We start from the raw sequence: 22,069 nt of genomic DNA, 5'->3' as shown, positions 1-22,069 counted from the left end.
AAAAAGCAAAAACAAAACAAAAAACCATTCTGACCTATCAGTACTTTAAAAAAGGTAGTAAGTTCAGTACAACCTTAGTTAAACATTGGTTAACCAATCCAGGGTACCCTCAAGTCTTTCCAATTTTTCCTGCAAAACTTCTTCAACATATATATTTTTTGGCAACAGGATAGGAGTGCACCAATAGAGATTTTTTTGGGCTGATACCAATGGCCAATTTTTAATGAGCCATACTGGCTGATGACAATTTGATTGCCAATATGTGGCCCAGCACAGCAGCTTGGAGAGCAGCATCCGGCTAGTCTCTCCCCACTCCAAACACATGGAAAGGCGAGGGAGGAAGCGGGGTGCGGGATGGAGCCATGGCTCATCCGGGGGGGCGCAGAGGGGATAAGGGACAGCTCCTACAACTGCATGCACTCCAGGACGGCAAGGGCAGGGTGTGCCCCCTGGATCTGTGCTCTGGGCAAGGGCAGGATGCCTCTGCAGGCTAGGGCTGGCACCAGGCTCTTCCTGGCAGGAGGGTTTGGCCAGGGCTGCACTTGGGGTGGACGGCAGCAGTGCTGAGAAGGGAACTATGGTGTGGCCTGTGGCCACCCCCGCAACTCTTCCCAGTGCTACTGCTGCCTGCCCTGAGTGCAGCCCCAACCCAGCTCCTGCCCAGCACTGCCCCCAGCCCCTGACCACAGCAGCAGCAGCCATCCACACTTACCTAGTGCACAGAAGTAGGAAGGACACGCCTGCAGTACAGAATGTGTCCCCCTTTCCCGAGCCACTTGTGGCTGTCCCACACCCTGCCCCTGCTGTGCAGTGCCTGCCTCTACCCCGATGCCAGCCCCACTCCCTCCCCCATCGCTCCTGCCCTTGGTCTGCCACCCCCCAACAGCAGACTTACCAGCCGGATGCTGCTCTCCATGCTGCCGGGATGGCTGCGTAAATGCTGCAGTTACATGCATGCACACAACATCTAATTAGTGGCATCATCAGCCACATCAGCCAAAAAAGCCAATTGCTAATAATGCCAATTCAATATAGATTGATGTATCAGTGCACCTCTACACCAGGACCTTGAACCGCATCTCACTAATACTACCCCCGAGACTACTGAAGCCTCCAATACTATGGTTTAATTCATCTTACAGTCTACTACCAGTCATCTTCCTTCCTTGCCATGTCAACCATCTCCACTCTTTAAACCTTTAAATGCACTGGTATTTCCTGTATCACAAGATAAACTCATCCTCAAAATTCTACCCCTTGCTGGTTTCTCTTCAGATTGTAGAAGTGTTGAATAAAAAGGCAAAAGATTTGTGTAGAGAGGAACTGTTTTGTTTCAGCTCTGCCCAACTGCATTCCAACCTTACTACATTTCATACTGCATCTACAAGATAACTCCAAGCTCTCTCAGGTTGCTCCCTATCCTTAGAAAAAACATGTTTTAAAAAGCTTTTAAAACATGAAAACACTTGTATGCTGTATGGTATGTGCACTTCTCCCCCTTCCCCACCACATCATTACTTCTTTCAACTGCCATTCCCTACATTATGCCCAACCTAAGCTATAGGCTTCTCAGAAAATGGACCAATCTGTTTCTTTTTGTCATAGCTCATCTAAACTTGTGTTGCCATTTTAACAGCACCCATGAAGAGAAATCAGGGGAGAAAGGGAGGAAGAGCCTAGTATGAATCAAGCTACCCTTGGAAATAATTAGAAAGTGTACATTGTATATAATCTATTCTAACAAGTAGAAGTGCTTAGAAGTTCAAAGATGTAGAACTAGACCTTTAAAATTTTTGTTTTGCACCTCAACAAAAAGTTGGCATGCAAGCTGCCTGCTGTGGATTTCTGAGAGCAGATTTCTCTTTAAAAAAAATTTTTAAAAAGTGGCATGAAAAAAACCCCATTGGGACATCTTTCAACATTCTATAATTTAAAAAGGAAAAAAGAAGCAATTTAGAGGTAATGTTTGCCAATTTAGAGGCACACTCATCTATGTATAAACTCTCAAAATTTTACTTAATAAAACATAACAGAACATGAACTTGCTGTTCCAATAACCTATCATATGAAGCTTGGCAAACAGTTTGTGCATACAAATATGTGGTTTGGGGACCTAGAAATTTAAAATGAATTTTAGAAGTAAAAATAGAAGAGGAGAGTAGACACATACACCATACCCCTTCCCCTGCCTAAATAACTAGCTAGGCATTTAAACTCTCTTGGAAATTGTATTAAAGATTTTTTTTAAATGTGGTTCTGCTCTGGAGTAACAAGCAGTGGCACTGTGGGGTTAAGTGCTAATTATCTCAATGATTCAAGATCATAAAGCAAGTGCACCAATTAATATGAACACAACTGTCAGGCTTGCAAGTAGATTCTGGAATCTGAGAGTGAATACAGTTTCTTTACTTATGCAACCCTAGTAATAGTAATCTTGGAAGCCAAATAATTCCCTCAAGGACACCTGAGCAAAACTCCAGTCTCCACCCACATGGCATTTTCTATTAGATCTATGCAACCCATTTGTACTTAATAGGGATCACCAACAGAAAACTTGGATTACAGAACAAGTGGTATTATTATTACAAGCAATGTAAAAGAAAGAAACAAACAAGCTTGGCTGTCAGATCTCAAACCAAGTTATAGGTTTGGTAGTTATGTACAAAATCTGTTTGTAGAGTATAATGGTCTTAATAAAAAATAGTTCATTTGAAATAAGTAGTAAGCGCAAAATTGCAGCTATAGAAGTTTTAATGGAAAGACAGAAGGGTGATCTATAAGCAGTATTTTTCTTTCCTTTTTCCAAAAATAAATAATTAAATGCTCCAAGTCTGAACAAGATATTTGAAATCTCAGTTCCTTTTGCATTTACTAATAGATTCTAAGTGGAGAAATCCAAGTTCCCCCTCCAGTGGCAGATCCCATCACAAACCAACACTGCAATGAGATTTCCTATTCCAAGTACATTATAGTGTTGCCTAGGAAATACAGAATCTTAAACTCAGGACTTTGGAGCCAAATTAAATACGAACAAATGCTACAGTTGTTTAATAAAAGTGTGTAAAAAAAAATTCTCAATATATTTTAAGATTAAACAGGCCCTTACAAATGCATGCATTAAAAGGAAAGAAGTTAGTCAAAATATTAGTTGCAATTTTTAGACTTGTCAGAGTGTATTACACTTCTGTAACACTCTGCATTTCAACCAACTATATAAACAATAACTAACTAGACCTTGGCACCCAAGGGAGAGTGTTAAGTAGTTATATTTCACCAATAAGGAAACAGATTAAGTCACTTGCCCTATGTCACATGGCAAATTAGTGGCAATGACAGGATTAGAACAAGAGTTCCTTCCTAACTCCTAGCCCCATGATCAATCCATTAAGCATTGCTGCCTCTTGGGGAATTTACATGTCTTATTTGGTACACAGCCAGTAATCCTATGGCTGTATTATCCTGTCCATGATCTAAAACACTTTTGTTCAAGCTAAGCATAGATGTCAACTGTAAGACTGCTCAGGGACTCACAGTGTAAAAGTACAATGCACGATGATCCCCACCGCAGCAAACAACAGGAAGCAAACTTCACAACAGGGATGCTGAATATTATTCTTCACTTGATCTGAGCCAGAAGACTAAAAAGCAAATGCTTACTTCTAATAAAAAAAAAAAAAAAAGTGTGCTCATTATAATCAATGACTTGTTACCAAAATTACTATGGGAAATTGGTTTAACACCTCTCATTGAGGCTCACAAAGAAAGAAAGTTCATCATAAACTTCAAGTACATTCTGTCCTACTGCATCACTGCAGGCCTCATTCAGAAAGTATTTAGATTTAGAGTAAAGGCAATACAGTACAGTCTGGTATAACTTAGCAGAGACAAAGGCAGAATCAAGAGACTTTAAACATCTCTTGAGCAGGGGGTTGAACTAGATGACCTCCAGAGGTCCCTCCCAACCCCATTTTCTATGATCATCTTTGCCTGTAGCTTAACTGAAGTCTGGATTAGCATTCAACATAGCTTTACTAGAATATCTACTTTATTTAAAAACAAACCCTTTGCTCCCTTAAAACTCTGCAGTGCTTTGGGGAGAAAAAAAAAAAAATCTGCAGTAGCAATCCTAAATTAAGTGCCAGCATGAGACAGGAACAAAAAGGTCTGAAAGAAACCTGTAACTAATCCCGTTTCTTTTCTTCAGCTGGCTTCCTCTATCATTTTTCAATCCTTGCAGACTTCGTTTATGCGAAAACGTGTAAGATGTTTTCATGTCTAATAAATGTAGACTAGGACCAGAGTTGTTTTTCAGCATCAAGTCTTGCTGACCACCAACACTTCCCATTTTGAATTAATTACTGACTGGCAACTTATTCTTTTGTAAAACAGTATTTGAGTGTGCCCTGAAGAGGCTGTCCACATGGCATAATGGAATAATGTTTACTAAATGACTGCATCACCAAAACCCTGCAGATCTGCGTGGTAACTCTTCATCCAATCAAGGGCAGACAGGAAGCCTTTTCCCTAATAGCAGAACAAAGCAGTTCAAAAATCACATCCTTAAAAAGATGCAGACAAACAGGAGGTTAGGAGGAGTCTGGAGAGCATTCTCTTTCTGGGAGGGAGAATTCTAAAAAGTGATTTTGTTGTTCATTCCAGATACAAATTGTATTCCTGGAAATTATGAGTGGGAAAACAGTATTCATAAAATGCAGCAAAGGAAATGGTGCTTCTCAGATCTCCTGCCATTCCAATTGTCACAAAAAACCCCAAAACACACACCTCTCAAAAACTCACTTTTAACGAGACCACAAAATAACCAACATGAAGAACTAACTGCATGCTGCAACATAATGCATTTGTTTGGTCCCAGCAGCATGTTAACTTATAGCATTAAAAAAAAAAAAAGTGGGCAAAACACATTAAGTAATGGCTGTCATCTAAAACCTAGTTAACAAAACTGTTTGGCCTCATCATACAAGCACAGATAGTCTGATTTTAAAGAGTACAGGAAGTAAGACAACATTGAAGGTTATGATAAAGAAAGTATTTAACACACATTCAAGTGGTTTGCCAAACAGATTCAGAAAAGTTAATAGAAGGAAAAAAAAAATGTGTAGGTGTAATGCCTACAAATTTGGTGTGTTGAGTTGATTTGCATTTTGCAGGAGGTGGGGTGTGTTCCTTTTATATTTCCATCCTTTAAAAAAGGAATGTCTAAATATTTTTATTTTTGTTTCCACCTTCACATCAAAAACAACCATCATCTTCCCTTGTGAACTATTTGGAATCCCCATTCAACATGCATTGTTAGCGGTCAAAACAAAAAAAAAAAAAGGTAGGGTGTTTAAACTTGGGAAATTTGCTTTGTTCAGAAAGTTCAATAGATACTGGAATTCTGTTCACACACACAAAGTTTTGAACAATGACCAAAGTCGATCTGCTTCATAAAGAATTGCTCAGCTTCTAATCTGTTGACTTTTCTGAGGTCATAATTTCACTAGTACTCCAGTTACGAGTCTTTCCAGACTGACAAAATTTTAATTTAGCATTGAAGAAAGAGAACTTTTATAAAAACCTCTTACACATTTTCTGGCTTCCATTATGTGTTTAAAAAAAAAGGAGCATAAGACACATGCTCCCTCTCCCTCCCCCTCCCAGATGCTGCAAATCACCTTTAACTGTGATAAAAACAGACCCCCCACCCACCCACCCCCCACCATTAGTTACTGCCAGTAATTTACCTTAAGAGGTTCCAGCATGAATAGTCAAATGAGTCTTTTCACTTTTTATTTTAATTAAGAGGTGTTATAGAAATCAAACGGGAAGCTAAAATCCATTAGGAAGGTAGAAAACCCATATTATCTCCCCCATGTGTGCAGTACAAGGGTTTATAAACAAGTCCACGGTATTAGAAGCACCCCTCTGTAGAGGGATAGGAGGGTGAAAAAGCAGTGTAGTGCTGGACCAAAAAAAGTCATTTTTCTTCTCCATCTTTTATTATTATTTTTTTTAAATAGCCCAAATGAAAATAAATAGTTTACCACCACAATTGGCATATCAGTGTCAGGACTGAAGTACTCTCCCACTTTCATAATGTATCATTTAACTTTGGAGGATGGGCCTTTTACCTTGTCTTATTTTTAGAAATACACATCACACAGCACACATCACATGACATGATGTAACAGCTAGCAAGAAAATGGCCCAAACTGTTCAAAATAATGGTCAAGGGGGAAAACAAAACTGTAAAAATAAGATTAAATGTGCAGCAGCTACTTGTGGTCCCTGGCTAGCTTTAGAGAGTTGTTCAGTTTTGTCACTCTGTTCAACACTGAACAATGAAGTTTTATTTTAAGTGTATGTATGTTTCATTAAAAAATATTCTACAGTCATTCTGTAAAATGATTACAGACACATCTTTTGTAAAAAAAGATAAAAATTAAACTGCAAGAATGATGCAAAAAATATTTGAAGACACCCTGACCATCCTAACTCTACGTAAATGAGGTAATGCTGACAGATCCTAATTGTAGGTAAATTCTTCTGCAATCTGGCCCAAAAAGATGCTCTCCTTTATCATTGCAGACATGCAATCGAAACATGCAGCAAAAAGTGGGATTTTAAAATTTGTTTGGGTAACAAACCAAAGCCTTTTGAATCATTCTGTATTCACAAGAAATCAACTGGGGGGGGGGAGTACAACTTGTTTAGTGGATCAAACTCACATGGGGGGGAACCCCACCTAGCACAAATGCACACTAAGCCCTTACAAATAAATGAATGGCTGCCTTTCCAGCTGCCAGAGGGTGACAGAAACACTAACGCACCTGCCCAGCTACCCCCTCACTACATTTCCTCCTCCTATTTCAGCCCAACAATAGAATCTGGAAGTGTGAAGGGTTAAGTTTCTCTCAGATTAAAATAATAATAATAATAATAATAATAATAATAAAAATGCAGAGTACAGGTTATGCCTCCCCCCCAGTTTACTTGAAAGCTTGGTCCAATACTTGTCCCTATGCTTGGCTCTATGTTTTGGCTGATCTCGGGCTTCCCCTTCCTTCCAAGCAAACAACTAGGAGCGATTTCACTTTGCGGCTAATTCATTACACACCATTCAGCAACGACCCCCCCGCGCCGCCACCACGTGACGGAGCGATGGCAACACGCGGGGGGGCGATGCAGGACTCCATTCTAGAACTTCGAGCCGCCCGCTCGGCCGCGCCGTTCCGCCCCGGCCCTGCTGCAAGTTTATAAATAGGCCACAAAAGGCTCCAGCGAGCTCCTGCTGGAGATTTCAATTTAAAGTGGCGCCATGGACCCGGCCTCCCCCTCCCCTCCCCCACCGCCAAACACCGGCCCCGCAATACTTTGCTGGCCGCGCGCAGACTTGGGGGGAGGGGGGAGGCTCGGGCTGCAGCCGGCTCCGAGCCGAGCAGCCGCCCCGGCAGCAGGGCGCGCCCGGCAGCAGTGAAAACAAAGTCGGGCCCTTGTGCACAGGGGAACCCCGCGGCGGCCTCGGGCACTTGGTGCAAGGCGCGCCTGGCACGGGGGTGCGGGGTCGCCCGCCCGCCTCGCCCCCCCAGGCACGTTCCGCGGCGGCGGCGGGCGCGGATGGCGGCGGGGGCGGGCAGGAGCCCTGGGAAGTTGCCGGCCGGGCCGGGCGCGGCAACAAAGGGGCAGCGGGAGGGAGGGAGAAGGCGACAGCGGCGGCGGGGAGCGCGAGGGAGGCAGCGAGCGGCGCGGCCGCGGCACTTACCACGTGATGGAGCGGAGCTCGGTCCGGGCAGATTCACCCCGCACAAAATGGGCGCAGTTTGCAAACAAGCGCCGGCCGCGGGCGCCGGGAGCGGAGCCGCCGCCAGCCCCGGCTCCCCACCCGCCCGGCCGGCCCGGCCCGGCCCTGCCCTGCCCTGCCCGCCCCGGCGCGGTGGGCGCTGGTCGCTGCCCTCCCGGGCGGCCGCAGCCCGGGCTGGCGCTGGGCGGGGGCTGGGGCGGGGGGAGAAGCGCCCCCCCACCCCGGCCGGTGGCACTCGGGCCCGGCCTGCGCGCGGCGGTGGGAAGGCGGCCGGCTCGGGGCGCGCCCGGGGCAGCGGCGGCGGCGGCGCGGGCGCTGCGGTGTTTCCCCCGCTCGGGCTGAGCGCGGCGGCGGCGGCGCTGCTCGGAAAATGGCGGCCGGGCTCCTTCTCTGCCCTCCCCCTCCCTTTAATCGGAGAATGCACCGGGGGGGAGGGGGAGCGCGGGCCGGCGCAGCGCCCCCGCCGGCCGCCAAGCGCACTGCGCCGCCCGCCCGCCCGCAGCCAGGGGGCCCCGCGGAGCTGAGGCCGGGCGCGCGGCGGCGGCACGCGGCATTGCGGCGGGGCCGGCGGCTGCGGGCAGGGGCGCGGCGAGAGCGGCCCCCCACCCCTAGCCGCGTGCGCTGCGGGTGCACCACCCGCCCTGGCTGCCCCGCAGAGCCACGCACCTGCGGCCGGGGCGGCCCCGCTCTATTGTCCGGGCCGCATCCTCCCCCCCACACCGCGGTGCAGGCGGCGGCTCCCCGTAGGGCGCCGGCCGGCCGCCAGGGGGCGCCGCGCCTCGCCGCTCTAATGCGCAGGCGCCGCCAGGTCCGGCAGCCACACGCGGCCCTAGGCGGGTGAGGCCCGGCTCTGGCGCGGAGGCGGCCGAGCCGCAGGAGCGGGGCCGCGGGCTCGCAGCCAGGGGCGGGAAAAGCAGAGCCGGGGCCTCGGGGCGCGTCCAGGAGCCGCCCGCGAAAGCGGACTCGTGCCGCAGCCCCGCTCTGTAGAGGCCCGGTCCGGCCGTGGGCACCCCTGAAGCACTGGGCGCGGTTCGTCAGAGCAGGACTGGAAGGGACCCCAGGAGCTCCTCCGCGCTGGCCCCCCCGCTCTCCAGAGCCATCCCTGCCCCGCGTCTGCCTGACCTGCTGCTCAAAAGCTTACGAGGACGGAAAAGGGCCCTTCACTGAAGGCACTGCGAGCAGAGCTAGGCTTACGCTCGGGTTGAATCTTATGCACGTCGCTTACTAGCTGCACCCGACGGGTTTTTCACTCTTTGCCGCTTCTTGGCAGGAAAGCAAGCAGGCACTATGAGAGACCATCAACATGACGCAACTGTCTTAACATTGCACAACAGGTAAAGAGACCAGCTGTTGCAACACAACCTTCCGACTGGGTGTGGAATTAATCACTGCTTCATGCTGCAAAAAAAATGAGTGAAGAAATCCTGAAAAGCATAGGTTTGAAGTATGTGTTTTTCCCCAAAAGAGAACCTAAACAGTTTCCTGATAACAGGGAAGGAGGAAAAGTTTTTTTTTTTTGCATATCATTTTCTGCCTCCTGTAGGAAGTTTATTAGTAGGGGGTTACTAGAAAATAGCCAAGGGCAATACTACAATACTGAAAAGATAGAAAATTAAATTAGGCCTGGGTTAAATAAGACAGAAGAGGGGGCTGGATGCAAAATGCTTACATTTCTTTCTAGTCTTGATTAAAAGCAAAACCAAATATTACTCTGACCAAGTCACTGCAGACTATGGGAGCACATTTATCACCTCAATTATGTTGGTTCCCCCCCTTTTGTCTGTTTGAGCTTCATAAGTTTTTACCTCCTTCAAGGCAGAGTTCCTTTATTTTTGTAGAACGGATAGTTCATTTTAGCTGATATTTTTATACACATCTTAAGTAATAATATACTTCAGTGGTTAGTTAATTCTTTGGGCCTCGTTCTTTCAATCAGATGTGCAATCTGTGTGCCCGTATGGATCTGATTAGTGAAAGAGGCCTTCCTAGTCAAACAAGTTATCTGTAACCTGCAAGGTATCTTAGCTCCTATGCATGGCTATTTTACATTTTTCCCTGCTTGCTTTTATACTAGTTATTCTGGTCTCATCTCCCTGATTTTCCTACGAGTAAGTCAAATGGATTATGACAGTTACCAAGGAAGCTGCTTCTGATTGATTAAAGGAGGATGGGATTTTAAGTCACTACTTAAAGCTTCAGGGACAGGTTTGGATGAAAACGGGTTACACTTGTTTTTGTGTAACCCCTGTTTAACCGAAATGAACAACAGACTGTTATAAATCAGGATCTGATTCCGATGCCTTTTCAGTTAACAGAGCAGAAATTTCCTTCATTCTCCACAAGAAACAGGTTAAACAAAAGATTTGATGGTCCCAATATCACCAAGGTAAGCCCAAGATGGGCACAGCTAAAACTTTACAATGGTTGAGGAAAATGAATAGTCTTGTCTTTCTGGTGGGCTTCTGGAAAGGGTGGAGGTATGGCTGTGTGAGAGGCACTGCCAGGAAACAGACCATGATTCTTGGGAAAAGCCAATCTTGTCTCCACTGGAAGTGTCCCACCTCCATTCCCTACTGGGTTGGATACAGTTCCTTCACCCAGGTGTCCTCTGTTAGTATCCAAGGCCAGAGGTACTGGCACACTGACAGCAACCTGGGGGGAGAGGGGTGTCCACAAGGTAAGTTGTGAAGCTGAAGAAGATATTGCTATCCTTACAAAGTAATACTAGGGACCTTGTTAAGGACAAAAGAAGGTAGGAGATGGATCCAAGTTAAATTCTACTTAGAACTTTCAGGATGATTCTGAGTCCTGCATCCTAAGAGCTAACTTTGCATTTTTCATCCGTTTATGATAATGCAGAACTTAATACTGTGATGTTATATTTAATACATCATAATTACTAGGAAGTGTCCAGACCAATACAATTTTTATGTTGTAGATCTGATTCTCATTCATATCACTAGATTCTTTAGTATTAAACTGCTGCTTGTGTAAATTAAAATACCCACCATCAGAGCAATATAAAGAGGCCTCTTAGCATAAAATAAGATCATACTGCTATACAACAGCCCCTGCGCTGTGCAGATAAGTTTCCATGCTAACAGGTAATCAGATCTTGACTCTGAAGTGTTTATGCACATGTGCATCTGTACTAACATTTTAGTGAGACTGTTCAGATGCTTAAAAACAAGCATATGATTTAAGTTGTTACAGGACTAGGTCCTAGCAAGTATTTTCACTTGTAGCTGACTGGAAGAGGGTTTCCCTATATAATGGTAAAGAAGCTGCATTTTTGCCCTGCTGACTCTCATCCTGTATCATAATCCTCATCTGAATAGTAGGTGGAACAACAGAAGCCACATCTAAAAATAGTTTGCAAATGATCTTTTAAGTTAGGCTGCAGCACTGACAGTCCTGGATAAGCCTCATAACCTCTCTACATTTCAGTCTGCCATTGGTAAAATGATCATACTTACTTCATGAGTATGAAACAGTTCAAGTCAGTTGAAAATTAAGAAGCATCTACTATTTGATGTGTTCAAAACACTGTACAGGTGTTTATCATCATCAGTGATGCTCCTTAAATATGCCAGGTGGTTCACAATCATAGAAAATTAGGGTTTGAAGTGGACCTCAGGAGGTCATTTAATCCAACCCCCTGCTCAAAGCAGAACCATCCCCCACTAGATCATTCCAGCCAAAGCTTTGTCTAGCCGGGTCTTAGAAAGCCTCCAAGGATGGAGATTCCGCCTAGTTCTGTCATCTGCCACTACTGAGAACAGTCTAACTCCATCCTCTTTTGATTCCCCCCCACTCCTTTCAGGTAGTTGAAGGCTGCTATTAAATCCCTCCTCAGTATTGTCTTCTCTTCTCTAAACTAAATAAGCCAAGTTCCCTTAGCCTGTCCTCATAAGTTCTGTGCCCCAGTTCCCTCACCATTTTTGTTGCCCTCCACTGGACTCTCCAATTTGTCAACATCCTCTGGGGGGGACGGACAACAACAGGGGTAAAACTGAATTCAATGTGGCCTCAGCAGTGCTGAACAGAGGGGAATAATCACTTCCCTGGACCTACTGGCAACACACCTACCAATTCATCCCAGTATACTGTTAGACTTCTTGGCATCAAGGGCACACTGCTGGTTCATATCCAGTTTATTGTCTGTCCACTGTAACCCCCAGGTCCTTTTCTGCAGAGTTGCTACCCAGCTAGTCAGCCCCAAGCTTGTACTGGTGCATGGGATTGTTCTGTTCCAAGTACAGGACTTTGTGCAGTTGTCCTTGTTGAACCTCATGAGATTTCTTTTGGCCCAATCCAATTTGTCTAGGTCATGCCGAAGCCTAGTCCTACCCTCCAGTGTATCTACTACTCCCCCCAGCTTGGTGCTAATCTGCAGACTTGCTGAGGGTGTACTCCATCCCATCTTCCAGGTCACTGATGAAAATATGGAATAAAACCAGCCTCAAGACAGACCCATGGGGCAATCCGCTTGATACCAGCTGCCAACTACGCATGGAGCCACTGATTACTACTCTGTGAGCCCAATGCCCCAGATAGTTTTCTATCTACCTTACAGTCCGTTCATCCAGCCCATATTTCCTTAGCTTTCCTGCACGAATGTTGTGGAAGACAATATAAAAAGTCTTGCTAAAATCTTCACCTATAAAGAATCAAAATTCTCTGTCCCTGGCATGGTATTGCTATTGCAATCAACTGTATGGAGCTTATTTGCCAAATGATTTACACCAGATAAATCCTACTGTGAATCAGGGGCACAGATGGATGGAGTGAATTCCTAAAGAACGCTGCCTTTGGGGATAGAAGGGGGAGCATTCAGCAGCTTCCAAGCAAACAGTAGCTCGAGACAACTACCTTCTGTCCTCAGGACAATTTATGTTTAGACAAGTTCTGACCATGTTGTCTCCAAGCCACTGTGGCCAAAAGTGGAGCACTGGACTGAATCTCAGGAGACCAGAATCAGATTCCTGGCTCTGATTCTGGCCTGCTGAGTGACCTTGCACAAGTCCCTTCTGCCCCACTGCCCACTGTTAAAGTCTTGAAAGTGATACCCCTCTTTTGTAAAGCTCTTTAAGATCTATGGATGGAAAAGCATTATGTAAGAGCTAGTTATTGTAATTTTAAAAAGTACAACTTTTGATTAGTAAATCAAATGATAGTCTGTTCACCATTTAGCGTGGCTTTCAGCCACAGAACTCCTGGCTTATGTAACTTCCTATCTTTTTTCTATTCACTCCAATAGCCAGCCCCACAGCAGAGGCTAAAGATTAGCAGCAACTTGTGCTAAGTAGCCCAATTTAAGTTAGACATAAGCAGATATTTAAATGTTTTTCAAGATAAGGCTGATTCAGGGGGATGGGGGTGCCAGTGGTCTGTCACTTCACCTGGTCACCATGCTCCTGTAAAGATTCTGTCTCTTGCAGTCATAACCCTCCCCCTTTTGTTTTAGTTTTTCAATGTCCCAGTAAAACAAGTGTCCCTAGAGGAAGAGATTGCTTTTTTTCCAGGTCCTGCATGGAATGGTCCTAACAACTTCTTCAGGCAGTCTTGCAAACTTGCACTGAACTCTTCAGTCAGATCAAGAAATGTGCTCATCAAGGTGAAGGATTCTCAGCAATATTGGATCAAGTATAGAACTGGACTACTCAAGAATTATATTGACTTAAGGTTAACAAAACGTGTTGAGTGCAGTCACCTGATGAAGACCTAGCTAGAAGAAATGTTCACATGAAGATCTAGATCTATTTCCCACTGATACAATAAGATTGCTATCTGGAACAGCAGGGTACTGAACCAACATAGGATTTTACAATAAAAGAAACAGTTCTGGACACATTTTTAACAACCAATCTAGAACTTAAAATTAGCAGAGAATTAGAAGCTGCCTTCTTTTAATGATAATGGTATCAACAGCAGCATGTCTTCAGACAATAAACACCACAGAAACAGGAAAAACACTGTCTTGGAAACCAGAGTTGTAGCAGTAGTGAAGACCATTTCCCACGGTAATGGATGAAAATGTCTGAGAGTTTCCAATTCCCTCTCCATTCTGTACGGAGTTCTCTGATAAACTGAAAAACATGCACATTAATTTCTAGCTCGCTATGTCTAAGCCAGGTTTAAACCTTTATTCTTCAGCAGGAAGAGGGAGCTCAACATCTTCTGTCACCCAAGCTAAAATTCTTGCTTAGTTCATCATTATCTCCTTGAATACTGCAAATGTAGCCTTGACAAGTGCCTTCTTACAACCCTACCCTGCCAAATAGCTCTTCATTAGTAGTATTTCCTATTCTGCCACAAAACCATATGCATACCGACTATTTAGCCCCCATTCTTCAGCCCCCAGGACTTGCTGTTGTTTCTCCATCACATTCAACACAAACTACCAGCATTTGTCTTTTTTCCCCCCTCTTTGTAAAGCTGTTCATATCTTAACTTCATCCTATATATGATCTCTTAAATGCTTTCAAACAATTGACCCCTGCCTTTGCTCTCCCAACTATACTACCAGCCTTTATTACCCAAGAATCCAATTTTCCCCTCAAACATCTTAATGATTTCTCCCATGCCACTCAAGTGTAGGAGGAGCTCCTCATAAAAATCTGCAGATCTACCACATTATCTCCCTTTAAATCTCTCCTTAAAACCCTCTCCCTGCTGTGAAGCTTAAAAAACACTAACAATGGTTGGGCAGCTGGTGTGCTATGACTGCTGCTTATTACGCTAATCATAACTGACAGTTACCTTGCATTCCCACATGGGCTTATTGCCACCACCCATTAATCTGAAGCACCATAAAACTGTAGGATCACTGGGACAGAGACAGTCTTTTTGTTGTGTGTATACAGTGCATGGCACAATAAAACGCCATATTTTGACTAGGGAGATTTCAGTTTTGATAGGTCTCAAAAATAGGAAACTCAAGACACTAACTTAGAAGAATCTGACACAAAGCAAAACTGAGCTTGTAAATACAACTGTTTGCTTGAAGAACAAACAGAAGACAGCAAGAACAGGTTGCAGGAGAACACTGAATTACCAGCCTCTCTGAAGAGTCTCAGTTACCTAATGCAATTTCAGTTTTTTCCATCCTGGCTTCCAGCTTTAACCATAGGATTCCAACAAAAAGCAGCAATTCAAGTGTCACTGGCCCATATGCCGTCAGAAGCTGCAAGACTTTGTTTCCAAAACAAAATACAGCCAAGCTATTTATTACAAAGGATCCAAAACACAATGGCAAGACCATTGTTTTTCAAATATTTCTCTACAGCATTAAAGCAAAAGCATAGTCACTAGTAACTAACCCAGTTAGCAAGTTCTCCAAAGAACACCCATGTGATAGCATGAAGGGATGCATATTCTATTCTTTACCAACATATTACTGTGAATGGTGATGGGTTGACTTGCTGAGCCTCCAAGATCACTGGATAAATTTTGATTTACATAACTTAGTCAAGGACAGAATAAACACCTCACACAAAAAAACTAAATTATCTGAAAAACAGTTTTCTTTGTTCTAAAGCTGTAAGTAAACTGGTTATCCTGATGTAGAAATTTAATTAAAAAAAACCAACAGATCCATTGTTTGCTCTTGTCTTAAGGAGTCTATGCCTAAAGTATCTGGATGTTTCTCAAGGTATTATTTTCCTTATGATCAAAATACAAGGGGGGGGGGTGGAGGTTTACTTTAACTTGTACTGTTGGAAACTCTGAAGAAATTCAGCGTTACTCAAATGACTGCATATTCATTTTTTAATCGATTATTTAAATATGAGCCATAGTTATGCGTCTTTTAGCTGGAGAGAAGAGAATGAAATCCCCCACCCCTACAGAAGACCTGCAGGCCAAGTGAAATGGCTGTATCTTTTGACACCCCTGCTTAGATTAACATTAGTTTTAGAAGTCTGTTACTTTTCACAATTAATGCTCATTGTTTACTTTTTACTCCCTCAGACTAGACAGCAAGACTGAAGTGGTCAGTTTAATTTAAAATATATATATATATATATATATTTTTTTTACTACTTCATCTTCTGCATTAAGGGCGAGATCCAGCCTGATTTCAGAAGTCTCAATATTACCTTAGTTAAATGTAACTGCTTAATTTCCAAAGAGCAATCCAGTTTGGCCCTACTCTACAAGTCACAAAATTCAGTAGGTGTCAAAGTGAACTTTAATCTTCTGCTTTGGACAGCAAATTTCCCAAGGCCTCTACAGGTAGACTTTTTTATCATGTCCTGAAGCATCACTTAAGTCTTTCCTAAACTCCACTGCAGTCTAATTTGGTGTTGGTGAGAAACCTAAATCCCAATCCCAGCACATGTTGACAGTAAAATTCAAATTTAAAAAAGATAATGCAAGTAATAATAATATCCATCTTTTTTGCCCAGCAACTTAATGATTAAAACACTCTCTGAGAAGGGAGATCAGAATCTAGGCTACTCCCAGGGTGAGTTATAACCACTAGGGAAGCGGGGGGGCCAACCTTTCTGGCAGGTGTACCACAGATTATGCCCTGCCTGAATGCTACTCCAATCCCCTTCTCCTGCCTGATATACTCTGCTTTCTGCTCCCTCCCTAATGGTTGCTGCCAATACCACTTGTAGGACACGTCACAGATTGACCATCCCTGGCCTAGGCCATAGGGGCATGATTCCAGTATTCTTTATTCATTAGATTAGACATTCATTGCTTCTAAAAGCAAACTGGATCTAACCCTAACATACTACTATTGTTGTTTGGGTTTGCAGACTATGGGAAATATTTACAGAGAAAGTCTTGATGGAGCACTTCAGTCCATATCAGGTTGTACAAATTCCATTTTAAACAGAAACCTGCATTTTGGAATAACAATAAATTGCAAGTGCCTATCTGAAACATAGCTACCAAAGTGTTAAGTTTGCAAAAGGCCTTTACATTCACCCCTTCTGTCTCACTAAAATTTCACACAGCGTACAAGTGCAATGAGAGAGCAGACTGATGCTGACAGAGCTTTTATTCTAGGAGGTAGCTGAATTTGCATTCCCTTCAGACCCTAGATTTCAGTGTTGCCTGCAAGTTTCTCAGTGCCTGCTGGATCTCTCACTGCAGCACAAGGGAAGGGGAAGAGGCCTTGTACTGTCTGTCCACTTCAGCCTATCCAGGTCCTCATCAGTGGAGAAAGCATGAAGGGAAAGAGGTCATTATATCAAGCTTTATTTGCTGCCCACTTTTTCTATTAATGCTTTTGTTATGGCCTGAAGTCTGTGCTTCCCCTACTGATGGAGGTAGGAAGAGAGTGAAGAGTCTGATATTATATGGCTCTTTCCACTGACAATATGATGAAAAAGTGGTTGGGCCCATTAGGAGCCCCATAACCCTGATATCACTACTAGTCGTCTACAGTCAGAAGGATTGGGTGTGCATCCCATACACATACTATAGTGGGAGGGGCAACTCTTGGCTCTTCCTGCACCTTCTAATATGAGAAGCCAAGCAAGAATGTGTGCCTACTCCCATACCTGGTAAGTGCAGGGAGGAACAGAAGTCCCTGCACTGTTCCCCCCTATACATACACATGGCATTCCTCCTCCTGTTCTTTTGGGGAGGGGTTGGGGGGTGAGGATGACAAAGCTAGATTTTTGTGACTCTCTCCCATCAACTAATTAATTCTGCCTCCTGTTGGTGTGTGATGCATAACATTTCACATAAAAGATTTGGGAGCTGTGCTTAAGGATGACCTACTCTTCTGCATTACAAGCTCATGATTTATAATGAGTTCTCATTAGCTTACAGTATCTCACTACAAACCTACTGAGGAAATAAACCAGTTATAGGACATGAAAGCTTCAAGATATCTACTAGGCAGAGAATCCAGCAGCACAGCAAGAGCCAAGCAAGGTAGGACTATACCCACATAAATACAAACAAGATCTAGGGATACCCCCTTTGTGAGAAGTTTACACCCTCTCCAGGAACGATGGGAGGGAGATGAAAATCTTCCCAACATTCCTTCCCTGGACCTCGCTCAGGGACTTCCCATCATCCTCTTACTAGCACGTGCCTGAGCTGCTTGTCAAACACACCCTCTCTTCCAGCCTCCGCTGACTACCAAAAAGGTAGAAATAATTTCCTTTCACCATCTTCTACCTCCTGCTCCTGAACATCCTACTTCCAGTAAAGGAAGCCTGATGACTTCCATAACCACCGTTTTTGATTTTCTCTCAAGCTACCAACAATAGTTCCAGCTCCTCAATTCAAGTATCATTAACAGCATTTCCAAGCAAAAACATGACGCTGACATGAAACTAATGCCATTTCACTAATGCCTGCTGGCCTTTGAATTTCAATAATTTAACTGCTCTGTCACCTTCGGGTTCACTTTTCTGCAGTAACCTAACTAGAAATTTGTTTGTGTTTTAATGTAAAACATCCTGCCAAAGATATTTTTTCTGCTTTAAATTATCACATTTAACTCATAAAGATAAAGACATTTTAAGGATTCACAGATATCAGTGTCTAATCGTACATATCCATACAGCAAGCTTTTGTCTAGTTAATCCATTAAAAGATACTAATTCTTTCATATATGGCATTTTTTAACTTGGTTAATATATTTCTCAAAAAAACCTTTAGAGCCTACTTTTCAGAGGCATTCTTGTACCTTCAGCTCCTATCAGTTTCACTCAAAAGCAGGAGGTCTTTAAGAAGAGGCTTGATGCCTACCTGGCTGGAGTCATTTGAGCCCAGTTTTTCTCCTGCCCAGGCAGGCGGTCAGACTTGAAGATCTACAAGGTCCCTTCCGACCCTACTTCTATGAATCTATGATTCAGACTAATACCTAGTGGCAACTTCCAAAACTTGGAGAAAACAATGAAAATTAATAGTTTAAAAAACAAACAAACTATAGTTATAATGTGCACATTTTACAGGTGTTTGTTGCCCTAGTGTTCCTCAGGCAAAAGTGCTGACTTGTCCAAGTGTGCGTTTAAATAAATGCATTTAATAAAGATTTTCTGTTAGAACATGTTTTTGTATGTTCAGTCCTATGTATGACCCAGACTTCAGTAGAATTACATTTGGCCTGTCTAGCTTAGATGGGGAAGAAAAAAGAAAGCTGGATGTCAAAACAATGGAGAAAAGAAAGAAATCCAGCCAAGGGCAAGATTACGAGTCTTTCCTTTTTAGGGTCCTTAACCTTTTTATGGTTTCATCTTAAGTTTTAATTATATGCAAATATATTGGCAAAAGACAGCTGTAGACCGTACATCATTAGTGCTATTTATATAATGCTCTACTTCTTCAAAGCAAATATCATGTCAACAAAGAACACAATAGGCATATACAAGCATTTGAAAAGTGTATAAAACAGGGAGAGAGACCATTTTTATGGTAGCTATAATAAAATTCTGGGTGTGTCAAATCAGTGTACCAGGAATTTCAGGTACAAGACCAGGAAAATTAGGCTGAATATCAAGAAGCACACACATACAAAAACAGCTGCATGTGTTAAAAAAAATTCAAAAACATTGTAGAAAACCCTACATTTCTAGACACATTCCCACATCTCCATTTTAAGATTATCTGCCATAAAAAAATTACAAAGAGAACCCACTTCTTAAGTTTCTTCTGGACATAAATAATATCATCTGATTTCTGAACAGACCCTGTAAATACCATGATGATTTTCACAGTTCAGATGGTTCTGAATGTTTAACAGATCTTTAAGAAAAATGTGCCACTACAAGTTTGAAAGAATTAGAGGTCCTACCTTGCAGACCATCTTGGAAGAATCCATGTCTACAGCAATTCAGAAAAGGATCAGGATAGAGGAGCAAGGGAGTTTAATTCTTCCAGATGCAACCATGCACTATTAGCTTATTTTAAGAAGTGGAAACTTGGTATCTAGAACAAGAATATATTAAGACAGAGGAAATAAATATAGCTTACAAACAAAACATATATGACAATATTCAACTTCCCTCAAGAAAAAAAAAGATTTTGAGGATACAATTAAAAATATTTCTTGCCACAGATACAGAATACAGTACACAAGTGAGCGCTACAATAAAACACAGCAACTTGAGCACCAACGCATTCCAGTACCCTTTAAGCCAAAGCAACTGGAAAATACAAAAAAATCTGTACATGGTATATATAGATCAACAATTTAAGTAGAGGAACCAAAAGAATGTGAAGGAGATCAAGATTTGGGTGCCTAACTTCCTCAGACTAATAAAAACCACATTTGTTGGATTTCCCTTTGTATTACCTGAACCACTTAATTTCCCATCATATTTAATAATCTGTACTGACTTTTGAAAATAAATGTTTTTACCATTTATTTAGACCTTAGTGAGGAGCAACAGGGAAGGTGTAGGGGAGGGGGTGTTAAAATGATTTAAAAACAAAAACAAAACAACACAACTTTCTGGAGTGCCACCTGGAAGTTTTAGAGTAATGCAAGGCTTTTTTCTGGTTAATTTTTTTTATTTGACCAACTATAATTGGGATCAAGTTAGACAAGCTAAATACAAAGCATTCATCTGGAAGCTTGGAATTTGATAGTTTTGTTTAATTATGTTTGAGTAAAATGGGGATGCCAAAACAAGAGACAGAAGGAACAACAGACATCTTTTCTACCCCATTTCTTCAAACGTAGTGTTGAAGCCCTTAGTCCCATGCAGCTATTGCTCCTGCAATGCCAGCTCTTGATTTCTTTTGCTTCTGAAAATTGTTTAAATGTAAAATAAGGGGAAAAAATTCCCCGCAACAAGCCATCACAATGTAAAGCCTGATTAAAAACCACAAGGGCTGAAAAGCACTGAAAACTCAAATGCCTCACTCAGGTTCACTGCAGTTGGGAAGTTACAAGGGGACTGTGTCCCAAGCACTCAAAACCCTTTTCAAATCCAGCACGTTAAAGCAGACACTTTCTAAAAGCCTGCTCTGCAGGGAGGCAATCCTGTGGTTTCTCAGCACCGGCCGGTGCAGAGAGGAGACCTCCCCGCCAGATCCCCGCTGCCCCATCCCTGCTCCCAGCACTTGGCCTGCTCCCTTCTCCATCCCCATTGTTACAAATGCAACAAAACAGCTCTTCCTCCGGCCGCGGCTCTCCCTTTCCTACTCGCATGTCATGTAGGGCTTCAAACTTCCCGGTCTCCCTCGCCCTGCCTTTTCCTCCGGCCCAACTCACTTTCTGGCTGTGCTGGAAGCAAACCCCTGTCCCCTCCCCCCGGCCTCGGCCTGCTCAATTCGCTCCCAGCAGCCGCTGGCCGCGCGGAGCGAGCCGGACCCGGCGCTCGGCAGCAGGACCGGGCTCAGACCGCGAGCAAATAAAGTTCGGGCCCTGCCCGCCCCCCGGCCCGGCCCCGGCCCCGGCCCGGCCGCCTCCTCGTGCAAAGTTGCCGAAGCGGGCGGCGGGCGCTACTTGGCCTGCTGCTGGTTGGGGCAGGGGCAGGCGGCGGGTGCCCTGCCAGCCGCACCCCTCCGCCCCCGGCCCGCCCGCCCGCGGCCCCAGCCAAGCCCAGCCCAGCCCGGCCCGACCCCGGCGCTGCCCCGTTTTCCTTCCAACCGCACCAGCCCCAACAGCAGCTCCACATCCCGCACCTACCTGCACCGCTCAACCAGCCTTGAAGCGGGGATCTTCCGCCCTCCTCCGCGCTCATTGGCTGCGGTTAGGGCATGGGCCGCCGGGGTTGGAGGAGAGCGTGTCACTCAGAGCGGGGGGCGGGGCGAGGCGGTGATTGATGCGGGCGCCTCGCTGGTCCCTGCCTCCGCTTGTGCTTCCCGGAGATGGGGGGGGGGGCCGCAGGGTATGGCCTCTGCCTCAGTGTCCGCGTCCCGCGGGCTGCGTGCGGCGGCGAGGGGAGACGCCCCCGGGCAGGGGAGCCTCGTGCTCCCGCATCTGCTCAGGGGTGCCCAGACTGCCCCACCTGAGGGCCGCGGGCCTCCGCCGGGGACACGGACACCTCCGGAGCTCAGAGGCTTTCTGAGCAACGACACAGTCCATCACGCCCCACCTAGGCCCGACCAAGGAAGGGAGATGGGGGCAGCTCCCCGCGTGCAGTGCCAGGCGGCTCCGACCCGGGCGCCATGCGAAAGGAGAGCAGTGTCGGCAGGGCAGGTGGCCCTGGCCATCCACGGCCGGTCCCCATTGCTTTCCCAACAAGCAGAAAGCTGCCTCGTCCTCTTTTGGCACAAAGCGTATTGGTCATTGCCCCAAAGCCCTGACACCTACAGGAATGAACAGGGCAGCCGGGGCAGTTAGGG

The 22,069-nt window shown here is 44.7% G+C and overlaps 1 protein-coding gene across 5 annotated transcripts in view; it reads right to left on the bottom strand.

Moving 5' to 3' along the window:
- Positions 1-21,267, bottom strand: part of KANSL1 (KAT8 regulatory NSL complex subunit 1) — a 166,691-nt gene extending 145,424 nt beyond the window's left edge. For 2 of the 5 annotated variants that reach the window (XM_090044195.1, XM_090044196.1), the window contains exon 1: positions 7,763-8,159. The gene's annotated coding sequence lies outside the window, so the exon portion shown is untranslated. Of the gene's footprint in view, positions 1-7,762; positions 8,160-19,568 lie in introns of those variants that run through there. The other 3 variants (XM_090044194.1, XM_090044193.1, XM_090044197.1) reach the window with 3 other exon arrangements.
- Positions 21,268-22,069: the final 802 nt, after the last annotated feature.

This window comes from Crocodylus siamensis, chromosome 4 (genome assembly GCF_052110815.1).
Source record: "Crocodylus siamensis isolate JL-2025a chromosome 4, ASM5211081v1, whole genome shotgun sequence".
In the NCBI taxonomy this organism is placed as follows: Eukaryota; Metazoa; Chordata; order Crocodylia; family Crocodylidae; genus Crocodylus; species Crocodylus siamensis.
This window is presented reverse-complemented; position numbering and strand designations above follow the sequence as displayed.